Here is a 15,501-nt window from a genome sequence, read left to right as displayed (position 1 = left end):
ACCTTTTAAAAAAAACTTTTAATTATTGAAAATTTCAATTCTTAGATCAAGAGAAAATTATCTTGTGCCCTCATGTACCTATCACCCAGCCTCAACAATCATCCATTCATGGCCAATCCTGTTACATCTATATTCCACCCAGTTTCCCTTCCTTCCTCAAAAGGAATATAAAACAAATTCCAGGCATCATGTCATTTCCCTGCTTAAATATCTTAGTATGTGTTTCTAAAAGGTAAAGTCTTTTTTTAGGCATTACTATAAAACCATTATCACACTTAAAAAATTTAACAAATATCCAGTGTCTATTCCCTAATTGTCTTGTAAAAATTTTTTTGAAGGAAAATATGTATCGTTTTATTTTTAGTACAGAAAACTCAACAGTGTACATTTAACGCAGTTTAGCGGCAAGTTCTTTAGCCTTTGCCTTTTCGAGCTTGGCAATGCCAGCCACAGACTTGGGACCCAGGACATTGCCTCCCCAGTGACTACAGATCTCATCATATCTGTCGTAATTGGTCCTGACAGCTTCCACCAGCTTAGCCAAAGTGCCTTTGTCTTTTGAGTTAACCTGTGTGAAGGCGACAGTGGTGCAGGTCTTCCTGTGGACTAGACGTCCCAGTCTTGCCTTCCCCTTGATAATGCAGTAAGGGACTCCCATTTTATGACACAGGACAGGCAAGAAGATAACCAGCTCAATGGGATCCACGTCGTGTGCAATCACCACCAGCTGAGCTTTCTTCTTCTCCACCAAGGTGGTGACAGTGTTAACTCCCGCTGGAAGGACAGGTGGTCTCTTAGTGGGGATGTCCCCTTTGCCAGCAGCTTTCTTCTTGGCCCTGGGCCAACAGCCTCTGCTTCTTCTCTTGCTTTGTCTCTGGTCTGTACTTGGGGGCTGATTTCAAACTCCTGAGCTCAAGCTACTCCAGCTTAAGTAGCTGAGTAACTTGTTTGGCAGTCCAGGGCCTCAGTGAACTGGTTAATTGCAGGAGGCACTTTCAGCCGCTTATAGAGGATGGCTCTCTGCCGCTGCAACCTGATACAGCAGGACCATTTCACAAAGCAGGTGAGGTCTCTTTTGGGTTGATTGTCCTATCCAATGCCAAAATTCTTAGGCCTTTTCTCAAACAGGGGATTCACCACTTTCTTGGCTTCCTGCTTCTTCACAACAGCAAGGGCTCAAGCCAGCTTCTTACCCTTGGCCTTCTTTCCTTTTGGCATCTTGGGCGGCGGGAGGAGAGACAAAATTTTTTAAATAATTATTTTATTTTCAGCCTGGGCAACACATGAGACCCAGTCTCTGCACAAAAAAAAAAAAAAAAAAGAAAAGAAAATTTTAATTCACCACAGATGAGGCACTGTGGCTCATGCCTATAATCCCAGCACCTTGGGAAGCCAAGGCAGGAAGATCGCTTGAGCTCAGGAAATCAGCCTGAGCAATACAGCGAGACATCATCTTTACTAAAAAAATTTTTTTAAAAATTAGCCAAGGGTGGTGGCAGGCACCTGTAGTCTCACCTACTCAGGAAGCTGAGGCGGGAGAATTGTTTGAGCCCAGGAGATTGAGGCTACAGTGAGCTGTTGATCGTGCCACTGCACTCCAGCCTGGGTGACAGAGCAAGATCCTGTCTCAATAAATAAATGAATAAATAAAAATTATGTGGGCATGATGGTGTGTTCCTGTAGTCCCAGCTACTCTGGAGGCTGAGGCAGTAGGATCACTTAAGTTATGATTACACCACTGCATTCCAGCCTGGGCAAAAGAGTGAGATACTACTTCAAAAAAAAAAAAAAAAAAAAAGAAAGAAAGAAAAAGAAAAGAAAAGAAAAGAAAACAATTACTTGGTTTGACTCAGGATTTAAATAAGGTCTACATGTAGCTTTTGGCTGATCTGTCTTTTTAGTCTAATCTATAACTGCACTGTCCAGCATTGTAGCCACTAGCCATGTGTAACTATTTAAATTAAAACATTAATTAAAATTAAATCAAAGTTAAAATTCCATTTCTCAGTTGCAGTAGCCATGTTTCTACTGCCAAATAGCCACATGGATAGTACAGGTACAGAATATCTCTATCATTGCAGAAAGCACTGTATGGCAGTGCTGATCCACAAGTCTCTCCCTCCCTTCATTTTATTCCCTTCGATTTAATTGTTGGAAAAAAAAAAAACCAAGTCATTTGTCTTATAGAATTTCCCACATTCTGGATTTTACTAGTTGATTCCTGTGGTGTCATTAAACATGTTTCTCTGCCCTATACATTTTCTAGAAATGGGTGGTTAGAGTTAGGAGACTAAAAAGCTTCACCCTTTTTGTGATCTCAAGTTCAACCATGTGATCTTGAGTGTGTAACTTGGAGTATTAGTTCTCTCATATGTAAAATGGGAATAATAGTGTACCTATTTGTTGTAAAAACTAAATGATATAATTGATACAAGGGCTTAGCTTTGCACATGGATTCAGCATATATTAGTTATCATTGTAATTGTTATTAGGCAGTGATTCTCAAATCCCAGTCCAGTTATATTTTCTGGATTCATAAAAAATTAAGTTTTCCAGAGACTCTAATTCAGTAGGTTTGTGGCCCCCTAAAATATTTCCACCAGATGAGGTAGCATGAGTTGCAGCTACTCAGGAGGTTGAGGCAGGAAGATGGCTTGAACCTAGGAGTTCAAAGCCAGCTTGGGCAACACAGAGAGACTCTGCCTCTTAAAAAAAAAAAAAAAAAAGAATTCTTAGATTATTCTAATGCATTTGTGGATTTGGAAACTGATGGCTTTGTGATGTATAAACTTGACTAGGCTGAACTACAGTCCCCAGAAGTCCCTTTCTAGTATATTTCCTATTTGAGTGAATAGCAACAGATCTCTTGCAAGAGTTGGAAGATGAAAGGAAGGCAGCAGATATTTTGTATTATAGTATACACAGACTTTCTTTCAGTTATTCTATCAAATCTAATCTGAGTGCTACCACGAAGGGATTTTGCAATTGTAGTTAAAGTCCCTAATTAGTTGACTTTAAGTTGGTAAAAGGGAGATTATCCAGGGTGGCCCTGATTTAATCATCAGTTAGAAGGCCTTTAAATTAGGGCTTCCCCAGGCAAGCTGTGCTTACTAGTGAAGTTTGCCAAATATTTAAAGAAGAACCAATTCTTCACAAATTCTTCTCATCTGTAAAAGAGGAGAAAACACTTCCCAAATTATTCTGTGAAGCCTGATGCCAAAATCAAAGACAGCACAAGAAAAAAACTAAAGACTAATATCTGTTTTGAATATAGATGCCACAATTCTCAATAAAATATTAGCAAACTGGATCCAGCAGCATGTAAAAAAGGATTATACACCAAGATCAAGTAAAATTTATCCCAGGAATTCAAGGCTGGTTAACACCTGAAATCAATTGAGGTAATAAACTATATAGCAGAGTAAGGGATGAAAACCTCAGGATCATCTCAATAGATGAAGAAAAAGTCTTTGACAAATTTCAACAACTCTTTATAATAAAAGGAATCAACAAACAAGGAATAGGAGGAAACTTCCTCAACCTAATAAAAGGCATTTATGAAAAACCAACAGCTAACATCATACTTAGTGGTAAAAGATTGAATGTTTTCTTCCTAAGATGAGGAACAAGACAAAAATGTCCACTTGCCACTTCTAAGCAACATTTTACTGGAGGTTATATTCAGGGCAATTGGACAAGAACATTAAATAAAAGGCATCTAGATTGAATAGAAAAAAGTAAAAATTGGCTGGGTGCAGTGGCTCAAGCCTGTAATTCCAGCACTTTGGGAGGCTGAGGTGGGTAGATCACCTGAGTTCAGGAGTTTGATACCAGCCTGGCCAACATGGCAACAACCCATCGCTACTAAAAATACAAAAATTAACTGGGGCATGGTGGCAGGCACCTGTAATCCCAACTACTCAGGAGCCTGAGGCAGGAGAATGGCTTGAACCTGGGAGGCGAAGCTTGCTGTGAGCTGAGATGGCGCCATTGCACTCCAGCCTGGGTGACAGAATGAGACTCTGTCTTTAAATAAATAAATAAATAAATAAATAAATAAATAAATAAAAATGATCTCCTTTTTGAGATGACATGCTCTTATATGTAGAAAGCCCTAAGGAATCCACTAAAATCCTATTAGAACTAATAAAGGAGTTCAACAAGGTTTTAGGATATGAGATCAGTATACAAATTCAATTGTATTTCTGTGTTTGCAGTATAATCAAAATGAAATTAAGAAACCAATTGCATTTACAGTAACATAAAAAGAATAAAATACTTAGAAATAAAAAGTGTAAAGCCTATATTATGAAACCTACAGAACATTATTAAAAGAAATTTAAAAATACCTAAATAAAAAGATACTCATGTTCATGTATCAGAAGATTTAATATCGTTAAGATGACAATACTCCACAAATCAATCTGCACATTCAATGCAATTCCCATCAGAATTTTAGCTGCACTCCAAATGAGGTAGCCTGAGTTGCAGCTACTTGGGAAGCTGATGCAGAATTTCTTGAAACTAGGAGTACAAAGCCAGCTTGGGCAACACAAAGAGAACCTGTCTCTTAAAAAACAGAATTCTGGGCCAGTGCAGTGGCTCATACCTGTAATTCCAGTACTTTGGGAGGCTGAGGTGGCCAGATCACCTGAGGTCAGAAGTTCAAGACCAACCTGACCAACATGGAGAAACCCCATCTCTACTAAAAATATTTTAAAAATTAGCCAGGCAGGGTGGTGTGTGCCTGTAATCCCGGCTACTCAGGAGGCTGAGGCAAGATAATCGCTTGAGCCTGGGAGGTGGAGGTTGCTGTAAGCCAAGATTGAGACATTGCACTCCAGCCTGGGTAACAAGAGTGAAACTCCATCTCAAAAAAAAAAAAAAAAAAAAAAAAAGAATTCCCGACTGGGCATGGTGGTTCACTCCTGTAATCCCAGCACTTTGGAAGGCCGAGGCCAGTGGATCACCTGAGGTCAGGAGTTCAAGACCAGGCTGGCCAACATGGTAAAACCCCATCTTTACTAAAAATACAAAAATTAGCTGAGTATGGTAGTATACACCTGTAATACAAGCTACTCAGGAGACTGAGGCAGGAGAATTGCTTGAGCCTGGGAGGTGGAGGTTGCAATGAGCCAGGTTGGCACCATTATACTCCTTCCAGCTGCCTATGTTACAGAAATCAACAAGCAAGTCCTAAAACTTATGTAAAAATGCAAGGGACCCAGAATAATCAAAACAGTCTTTAAAAAGAACAGAGTTGGGGGCCGGGCGTGGTGGCTCACACCTATAATCCCAGTACTTTGGGAGGCCGAGACGGGTGGATCACGAGTAGATATTTTCCAGAAAAGATATATGAATAGCCAGTTAGCACATGAGAAGGTGTTCAACATCATTAGTCATTAGGGAAATGCAAATCAAAACCAAAATTAGATACCATTTACATCCATTAAGATGGCTAAAAATATGTGGGAAGAGATAGCATGGGGAGAAATGACAGATACAGGTGAGGGGACGGAAGGAAGCAAAGCACACTGACATGTGTGTACCTATGCAACAATCTTGCATGTTCATCACATGTACCCCAAAACCTAAAATGCAATAAAAAAAAAAGATGGCTAAAAATATTTTTTAAAATATATAATAACAAGCCAGGCACAGTGGCTTATGCCTGTAATCCCAGCACTTAGGGAGGCTAAGGTGGGCAGATCATTTGAGGTCAGAAGTTTGAGACAAGCTTAGCCAACATGGCGAAACCCCATTTCTACTAAAAATACAAAAAAAAAAAAAATAGCCAGATGTGGTGGCACGGGCCTGTAATCCCAGTTACTAGGGAGGCTGAGGCAGGAGAATCACTTGAACCCAGGAAATGGAGGTTGCAGTGAGCTGAGAACTGCACTCCAGCCTGGGCAACAGAGGGAGACTCCATCTCAAAAATAAAATAAAATAAACAATAACAAGTGTTGATGAAGATATGGAGAAATTGGAATCCTTATTGGTTGCTGGTGGGAATGTAAAATAGTGTCACTATTTTGGAAAATAGGTTGGCACTTCCTCAAAAATTAAACATACAGTTACCATATGATCCAGCAATTCCACTCCTAGGTATACACCCAAGAGACATGAAAATATATGTCCACACAATAACTTTTACACAAGTTCAAAGCAGCATTATTCATATTAGTCCAGAAGTGAAAACAACTCAAATATCTCTCAAAGGGCTGGGCACGGTGGCTCACGCCTGTAATCCCAGCACTTTGGGAGACCGAGGTGGGTGGATCAAGAGGTCAAGATATTGAGACCATCCTGATCAACATGGTGAAACCCCGTCTCTACTAAAAATGCAAAAAATCAGCTGGGCGTGGTGGTGCATGCCTGTAATCCCAGCTACTCAGGAGGCTGAGGCAGGAGAATTGCCTGAACCCAGGAGGCGGAGGTTGCGGTGAGCGGAGATTGCACCATGGCACTCCAGCCTGGGCAAAAAGAGCGAAACTCCATCTCAAAAAAAAAAAAAAAAAACCAAATATCTCTCAAATGATGAATGAATATCATTTTAAATGTGATTTTTTTTTTTTTAAAGACGAAGCCTCGCTCTCTTGCCCAGGCTGGAGTACAGTGATGCGATCTTGGCCCACTGCAACCTCTGCCTCCCTGGTTCAAGTGATTCTCCTCCTTCAGCCTCCCAAGTAGCTGGAACTACAGGTGCATGCCACCAGCATTTTTAGTAGAGACGGGGTTTCACCGTGTTAGCCAGGATGGTCTTGATCTTCTGACCTCGTGATCTGCCTGTCTCGGCCTCCTAGTGCTGGGATTACAGGTGTGAGCCACCTCGCCCAGCCTTAAATGTGATATATTTACACAATAGAATATTCAACAATGAAAAAGAATGAAGCACTGATAGATGGTACATTGTAGATGAACTTTGAAAAACATTTTGCTAAGTAAAAGACCACATATTCTATGAGTCCATTTATAGGAGTTGTCCAGACAGGCAAATCTACAGAGGCAGAAAGTAGTTGACTATGGCTGGGGGTGGGAGGGTTGGAGGAGGTTGATAGGAAATGGGGTGCATATGCTAATGGATACAGGATTTTTTCCTGGGATGATGAAAATGTTCTAAAATTGATTGTCATGATGGTTGCACAACTTTTGTAATATTCTGTCATCAACTGAATACTTTAAATAGGTGCATTGTATAGTATGTGAATTATATCCCAATAAAGCTATTATCTAAAAAGTAGAGAGAGAAGGGTTACATCAAGAGACTTCAAACAGCAGCTGGACTTGCAGTTGCACTCCCCTACTCCTGGATCTTCCTTCCTGACTGCCTGTGGAAAACAGGCTTTAGTCCTGTTTTCCCATAGGGTTCTAGCCTGTTCATGATCTTCCTTTGCTGACTGCCTGCTCTGTGGATTTCAGGCTTGCTTAGCCAGCCCCATCATTGTGTAAACCAATTCCTTGTAACAAACAAACTTGTTCTGTCGTACTGGTTGAAACCTGTTATGGAAACCAGTGGTCAAGAGTTGATCTAAATATTTATCTTAAGAACTTGGGGTAGGTATCTAGTTGAGGATTTAGGGACCATGGATTCTGCCAAATATCAAATCACCACTCACTGTTAGAATGATTGCTGATGAGGCTTTGGTCAGAGGGAATAGCAGTAGTTGGAATTGGAAGAGCACCCTCCAGTGAAATCGTATTGATTCTTTCCTCCTCCAAGGTGAGGGCTTTCTCTCTTCTTGACCATAAGCTTAATTGTTAAGCTCAATGGGTAAAGTAAGCAAAAAGCTGAGTATTATGGGGGGCCAGAGAACCTTTATTGCCTAACTTGATGTTTCCCCTGCTCTGGAGAATCATGTATTATTTTAACACCCTTGGTTATATGCATTCCCTCGCTCCTCTCAAACACCATAATTGATTAATGAGTTTGGAGAAGATAACGGCCAGGCATAGCCTAGCGACATCCTCTTTCTTTCTCTGGGAATTGAACTTTCTGCAGGGAGCCCACACTTCCCTTTGCTCTACCATTCCATAAATTTTACTTATACAGTAAGTCTTCATGTAATGTTAAGTTCTTGGAAACTGACTTTAAGTGAAATGAAACATAATGAAACCAGTTTTACCATGGCTAACTGATGTAACAAGAGTTAAGTTTCTATGGCATATTTCTATCATAAAAACATCACCAAACTTCTAAATAAAGACCTAAAACACTTCTATCATTAAACATTAAAATAAATGTGAGTTAGGGTTGGGCATGGTGGCTCACACCTGTAATCCCAGCACTTTGGAAGGCCGAGGTGGGCAGATCACAAGCTCAGGAGTTTGAGACCAGCCTGACCAACATGGTGAAACCCCGTCTCTACTAGTTACAAGAAATTAGTTGGGTATGGCGGCCCGCGGCTATAATCCCAGCTACTCGGGAGGCTGAGGCAGGAGAATCGCTTGAATCCAGGAGGCGGAGGTTGCAGTGAGCCAAGATCACGCCATTGTACTCCAGCCTGGGCAACAGGGCAAGACTCTGGCTCAAAAATAAATAAACAAATAAAATAAAATGTGAACTTACCATATATTAAGAAAGATTAATAAAGATAAGCAGGGTAATTATTTACCCAATTTTTGATGAATCAGTAAGTGGTGGCAGTATTGAGATTATAGGCATGAGACACTGCATCCAGCCTATACTTTATATCTCATACTTTATCATTTGATTCAGAATTTGAAAGCGATGGTAGTTATTGGCCCCCTCAGAGACCTCAGCATGAGACAGTAGAAGAAGCAATTTACAAAAAAGTTTTGGACACGCACAACAGTAATACCTAAAGTAATAATTAAATTCTTAGACTTTTTTAAGAGTCAAAAGGGATCCTGGAGATAATCTAGCAGCTAGATTCTAACCCATAGAGGTTAAGTAATGTGTCAAAGCTACCCAGCCTTCTAGTGACACATCAGAACTACAATCCAAATTTTCTTTTGGCCCTCTGCACTTTCCACCATGCCCTGCTGCTTCCTTAATATGCTGAGACTTTTAAAAATATCAAATTATGCAATTTTTTCTCATTTTATCTGTTTCCCTAAGGATCAGACTTTTGTCATTGCTATAAACAAAGAAATAAATCCACTTCAGGTTAAATAATTTTCCCATGGCAATATGGCTTATCAGAGGTAGCTCTGGAAGTGAATCATAGTACTCTAATTTTAGTTCAAGGCTGTACTTATAAGATTTATTTTTTCTGTCAAAATGCCAAACTGAAATAAATAGAAGAGTGGAACACCATGGAAGTAGAGTTGCTGTGGCGGAGGCTGTGGTTTATGTATGAATTCAGCCAACGATCTCTGGTTCCTTTTCTGGCATGACGTCACAGTATGTTGTGAGATTAAAATTTCCTCCAAAAGAATTGAAGGAAATAAGTAGAATGGGGTGTCACTGCCTAACTCCCAAGGCCTGTGATCTTAATTAACTCTGATGTTGACTACCTCCCCAGATCTGTAAGGTGCAAAGGTAAACTTTCAGACAGTAAAATGAAAGTTTAAGCAAAATTCTAGAAGCAGTTAACTTATACATTATTCATTACAGTAATAGAATTTAGCACTTGTCTATTATAGGTTTCTTTAATAACTGTCCCTCAGTTTTATTGGTGGAAATGCAGTAATGTGAAAGATACACATTAGGCTGCCATTAGGACAGCATAGAGAATTACTTTATGAACTTGTAATCTGTTAATGAAGCCATTAGTTTGAGTTTCTACATCTACAACTGAATTTGATTTGATTTCTAACCAAACATCTTTAATCTTACTTGCTTTCCATGCTGGGAATTAAATCATTCATTCATTCACAAAATAGTTTTTAAGCTACTGCAAATCAGGCAATGTTTCAGGCATTGGGAATAGCGTGATAAGTAGAACAAAGTTTCTGACCTCACTGAACAGACGGTAGTACAAAATAATAAGCATAATAGAACCCCTGAGTTGCCGCTGTTACAAATAGGTACACCTTCTGTTTAATAAAGTTATTACACTTGTGTCCTTAAAAAAGAAAATACTATGGTCAAATACATTTGGGAAATTATGCAACTATAGTTCCTTTTTAATGCTTCAGAATATACATTAGCTTATTAAAGACCTTACGATATTACACAGTAAAGAAATCTGTTTGGCCGGCGCAGTGGCTCAAGCCTGTAATCCCAGCACTTTGGGAGTCCGAGGTGGGTGGATCACGAGGTCAAGAGATCGAGACCATCCTGGTCAACGTGGTGAAACCCCGTCTCTACTAAAAATACAAAAAAATTAGCTGGGCACGGTGGCGCGTGCCTGTAATCCCAGCTACTCAGGAGGCTGAGGCAGGAGAATTGCCTGAACCCAGGAGGCGGAGGTTGCAGTGAGCTGAGATTGCGCCATTGCACTCCAGCCTGGGTAACAAGAGTGAAACTCTGTCTCAAAAAAAATAAAAAATAAAAAAAAGAAATCTGTTTGACTTATTTGACTGCTTAAATTTCATTTTTCTCTTTTGGAATAGTGCTTCTTAACATCTTGTGAATGAATGTTTCAAGAAGTCATTTTTAGAAAATACTAAGCTGCAGGAACTCTTTATTATACATGAGATAAGGCGTTAATATCCAAGATATACAAGGACCCCAGACTATTCAATAACAAGAAAACAAGTAACCCTATTAAAAATGGGCAAAGGACTTGAATACCTATTTCTTTCTTTTCTTTTCTTTTTTTTTTTTTTTTTGAGACGGAGTTTCACTCTTGTTACCCAGGCTGGAGTGCAATGGCGCAATCTCAGCTCACCGCAACCTCCGCCTCCTGGGTTCAGGCAATTCTCCTGCCTCAGCCTCCTGAGTAGCTGGGATTACAGGCACACGCCACCATGCCCAGCTAATTTTTTGTATTTTTAGTAGAGACAGGGTTTCACTATGTTGACCAGGACGGTCTCGATCTCTTGACCTCGTGATCCACCTGCCTTGGTCTCCCAAAGTGCTGGGATTACAGGCTTGAGCCACCGCGCCTGGCTGAATAGCTATTTCTTAAATGAAGACATGCAAATGGCCGATAGATATATGAAAAGATGTTTGATATCTCTAATTATCAGAGCAATGCAAATTAAAACCATAATGAGATGTCACCTCACACCTGTTAGATTATACATTATTGAAAAGATGAAAGGCAGCAAGTGTTGGTGAGGACGTGGAGTAAAAGGAACCTTGTACACTTTTGGTGGGAATGTAAATTACTACAACCATTTTGGAAAACACTATAGAGGTTCCTCAAAAAACTAAAAATAATTACCATAAAATCCAGCAATCTCACTAAGAGGTGTGTGCACAAGGGGAATGAAATCAGTATGCTCAAAGAATGTCTCTACTCCCATGTCCATTGTGGCAGTATTCATATTAGCCAAGATATAGAAACAACCTAAATGTTCATCAACAGATAATGGGTTTTTTAAATGTGATGTACATACACAATGGAATACTACTCAGCCTTTAAAACAACAGGGAATTCTATCATTTGTGACAACAAGGATGAACCTAGCAGATATTATTTTAAGTGGAATAAGCTAGGCACAGTGTATGATCCACTTAAAAAAGTCTAAATCTAAATCTAACAAATCTTAAGTCAAACTTCTGGAAGTAGAGAGTAAAACAGTGGTTACCAGAGTCTTGGGGATGGGACAGCGGTTGAATAGGAAAGGAGAGATATTTGTTGATGGGTACAAAGTTACAGATAGATAGGAGGAGTAAGTCCTAGTGTTCTACTGCATGGCAAGATGAGTATAGCCAATAATAATATATCGTGGCCGGGCGCGGTGGCTCAAGCTTGTAATCCCAGCACTTTGGGAGGCCGAGGCGGGTGGATCACGAGGTCAAGAGATCGAGACCATCCTGGTCAACATGGTGAAACCCCGTCTCTACTAAAAATGCAAAAAATTAGCTGGGCATGGTGGCATATGCCTGTAATCCCAGCTACTCAGGAGGCTGAGGCAGGAGAATTGCCTGAACCCAGGAGGCGGAGGTTGCGGTGAGCCAAGATCGTGCCATTGCACTCCAGCCTGGGTAACAAGAGCGAAACTCCATCTCAAAAAATAATAATAATAATAATAATAATATATCGTATACTTCAAAAGAGCTGAAAGAGAGGTTTTTTGTTTTTTTGTTTTTTTTGAGACGGAGTTTCTCTCTTTTTACCCAGGCTGGAGTGCAACGGCGTGATCTCGGCTCACCTCAACCTCCGCTTCCCGGGTTCAGGCAATTCTCCTGCCTCAGCCTCCTGAGTAGCTCGGATTACAGGCATGTGCCACCATGCCCAGCTACTTTTTTGTATTTTTAGTAGAGACGGGGTTTCATCATGTTGACCAGGATGGTCTCGATCTCTTGACCTCGTGATCCACCCGCCTCGGCCTCCCAAAGTGCTGGGATTACAGGCTTGAGCCACCGCGCCTGGCAAAGAGAGGGTTTTTAATGTTCTCACCACAAAGAAACAATAAATATTTGAGGTGGTAGATATGCTAATTACTCTGATGTGATCATTCCACAACTTATGCATGTGTTGAAATATCACTTTGACACCAGGCACGGTGGCTCATGGCTGTAATCCCGGAACTTTCGGAAGCTGAGGCAGGTGGATTGCTTGAGCCCGGGAGACTGAGATCAGCCTGGGCAACATACCAAAACCCCTCTACAAAAAATACAAAAATTAGCCGGGTATGGTGGTGCATGCCTGTAATCCCAGCTACTCAGGAGGCTGAGGCACGAGAATTACCTGAGCCCAGAAGGTGGACGCTGCTGTGAGCTGAGATGGTGCTACTGCACTGTAGTCTGGGTGACAGAGTGAGACTCAAAAAAAAAAAAAGAGTGTCATTTTGTGCTCCATAAATAATACAATTATTACTTGTCAATTAAAAACAAAATAAAACTAAAACCAAAAACCGAAAACCAAACCCTGGAATTTTGGAATCAGCCATTTCTCCCAAGAAACCCTGGTTTCTTCTCATGGGAAATGATATTTTAAGACCACAATGTAAGTCACTGTTTCTAAGCCTTTTCAGTGAACAGAACTGCATACAATAGGCATAATGTCTTATAAATTGTGAACCCAGAAAACCTGAGACAGTTTCAGTTAATTTAGAAAGTGTATTTTGCCAAGGCTGAGGACCCACACCCATGACACGGCCTCAGGAGTCCTGATGACATGCACCCAAGGTGGAAGGGGCACAGCTTGCTTTTGTACATTTTTTATTGCCCAGGCTGGTGTGCAGTGGTGCCATCTCGGCTCATTGCAACTTCCGCCCCCCAGGTTCAAGCGATTCTCCTGTCTCAGCTTCCCAAGTAGCTGGAATTATAGGCACGTGCCACTATGCCCAGCTAATTTTTGTACTTTTAGTAGAGATGGGGTTTCACCATGTTGGCCAGGCTGTTTTTGAACTCCTGACCTCAAGTGATCCACCCGCCTAGGCCTCCCAAAGTGCTGGGATTACAGGCATGAGCCACCTTCCCTGGCCTGGTTTTGTACATTTTAGGGAGATATGAGACATCAATGTGTGTAAGATGTACATTGGTTCAGTATGGAAAGGTGGGACAGCTTGAGGTGAAAGCAGGGCAACTCAAAGCAGGGAGGAGGCTTCCAGGTCACAGGTAGATAAGATTCAAATGGTTGCATCCTTTTGAGTTTCTGATTAGCCTCTCCAAATGAGGCAATCAGATATGCATTTATCTCAGGGAGCAGAGGGGTAACTTTAAATAGAACGGGAGGCAGATTTGCTCTAAGCAGTTCCCAGCTCCTGTGATTTTGGGGCTCCAAGGTTTATTTTCCTTTTCAGAGTTTATACTAACATTTCCATTCTAAATTATAACTACAAGGTTTTTAGTTAACTTCTATATTACATCTGTATCTCCTTTCCTCCACACCAAGAACCCTAGTTCTCAAGGTAACAGGGGATAATAGAAATTGAAAATTTCATCACTTTCATGTATTTTTTCCCACAGAAAACCAACGGTCTCCGAATAATAATCATAGTTATTTTAGGATAACAACATATTACTACTGACAGTTAATATTAATAATACAATCACCACCAACTGCTGTAAATGGTAAACAATTTTACCATATGTTATCCCCATTCTTAACCCCAGTTTTAAATTGTATCATAGCTACCCTGTCAGATCATATAACCTTTATATTTTATCATCTGCCTCCATTTTAAATTTCATTTTGTCTTAGTTATACAGGCAACTTCCTCTTTTCATCTTCTCTTAAGGTATTTTTTGTTTGTGTTTCCCTTTTTCCTTCTAGTTTAGTATTTATCATTACTATAATCTTTTTTTTTTTTTTTCAGAGATGGGGTTTTGCTGTGTTGCCCAGAATGGTCTCAAACTGTTGGGCTCAAGCAATCCTCCTGGTTCACCCCCTCGAGTAGCTGGAACCACAGGCATGCACCACCACACCCAGCTAATTTTTGTATTTTTTCTAGAGAAAGGGTCTTGCCATGTTGCCCAGGCTGGTCTGAAACTCCTGGGCTCAAGTGATCCGTCCACTTTGGCTTCCCAGAGTGCTGGGATTACAGGTATGAGCCATTTCGTCTGGCCACCATTACAGATTGTTTTTTTTTTTTTTTTCCACATTATAGTTTTGATCTGTGTCTTGAGTATGTCTTTATGATGTACTTTAATTTTTTTGTAGGAATGTTATTCTGCTCTTTATTCTCTTTTTTTCTTTTAGTACATTTGGGAATTGACCTTAGTATTTTTCTATTGTTTGTTCTTAAGTAAAATTAGTTTTCCTGAACTTCCAAATGGTGGCTAGGTTCATATAGATTTTTCTAATATCACTGAGGTACTTCTTTGCTTTTGTGTAAAGTTTTAAATACATAGCTGTCTGCAGTTTTGAGATTTCCTGGCTCTGCTTTACTTATTTACTTTTGATCTGGATCTCCTCTTTCTGTGTTGTCCCTATCATGATTTTGATCCCACACCCAGCAGTTTCTCTCAGAGCTGTGTCCTCTGTGTCCTGGAAGTGAGATTTGGACAGTCAGTATTGGAAACTCAGAGGGGCTAGAATGTCCCCACCCCTTTAGATCTTACTGGGTTTCCTTGTGCTCATCTGCAATGAAAATGGCAAAATCCCTTCCAGTTTCAGTTGCCACTAACAGATTGAACCATTGTGCTTTCCAGTGAATGCCTGTTGCTCTTTGGGTTCTCCTGTTCTCAGTCCGTCAAATGTCCCATTGGCTCCCTTTCCTATCTTTCCAACATACTCCAACATCGTGTAGGTCTTGTGCTTGATGGTGATGTGTCCCCACATGCTTGTATTTTGTGGTTTGTGGGGATGCCTTGCTGTCTTCTTTGACTGTAAATGTTATCCATGAGTTTTAATTTTGTTGTCTAGTTTCTTTGTTTATATGTAGGGGTTTGAGAAGATCCAGAACCATGCTCTCGTTGTCATCTTTCTAGAAGCCCTATAACTTTCAGGGAACAGAAATTTAATATATTTCATATAA

The 15,501-nt window shown here is 40.4% G+C and overlaps 1 pseudogene; it reads right to left on the bottom strand.

Annotated features, from left to right (window-relative positions):
* Positions 1-388: 388 nt before the first annotated feature.
* Positions 389-1,218, bottom strand: LOC101039386 (large ribosomal subunit protein eL8 pseudogene; annotated as a pseudogene).
* Positions 1,219-15,501: the final 14,283 nt, after the last annotated feature.

Source organism: Saimiri boliviensis, chromosome 2 (genome assembly GCF_048565385.1).
Source record: "Saimiri boliviensis isolate mSaiBol1 chromosome 2, mSaiBol1.pri, whole genome shotgun sequence".
NCBI lineage: Eukaryota > Metazoa > Chordata > Mammalia > Primates > Cebidae > Saimiri > Saimiri boliviensis.
Note: the sequence above shows the minus strand (reverse complement) of the source record. Positions and strands in the feature narration are given on the sequence as shown.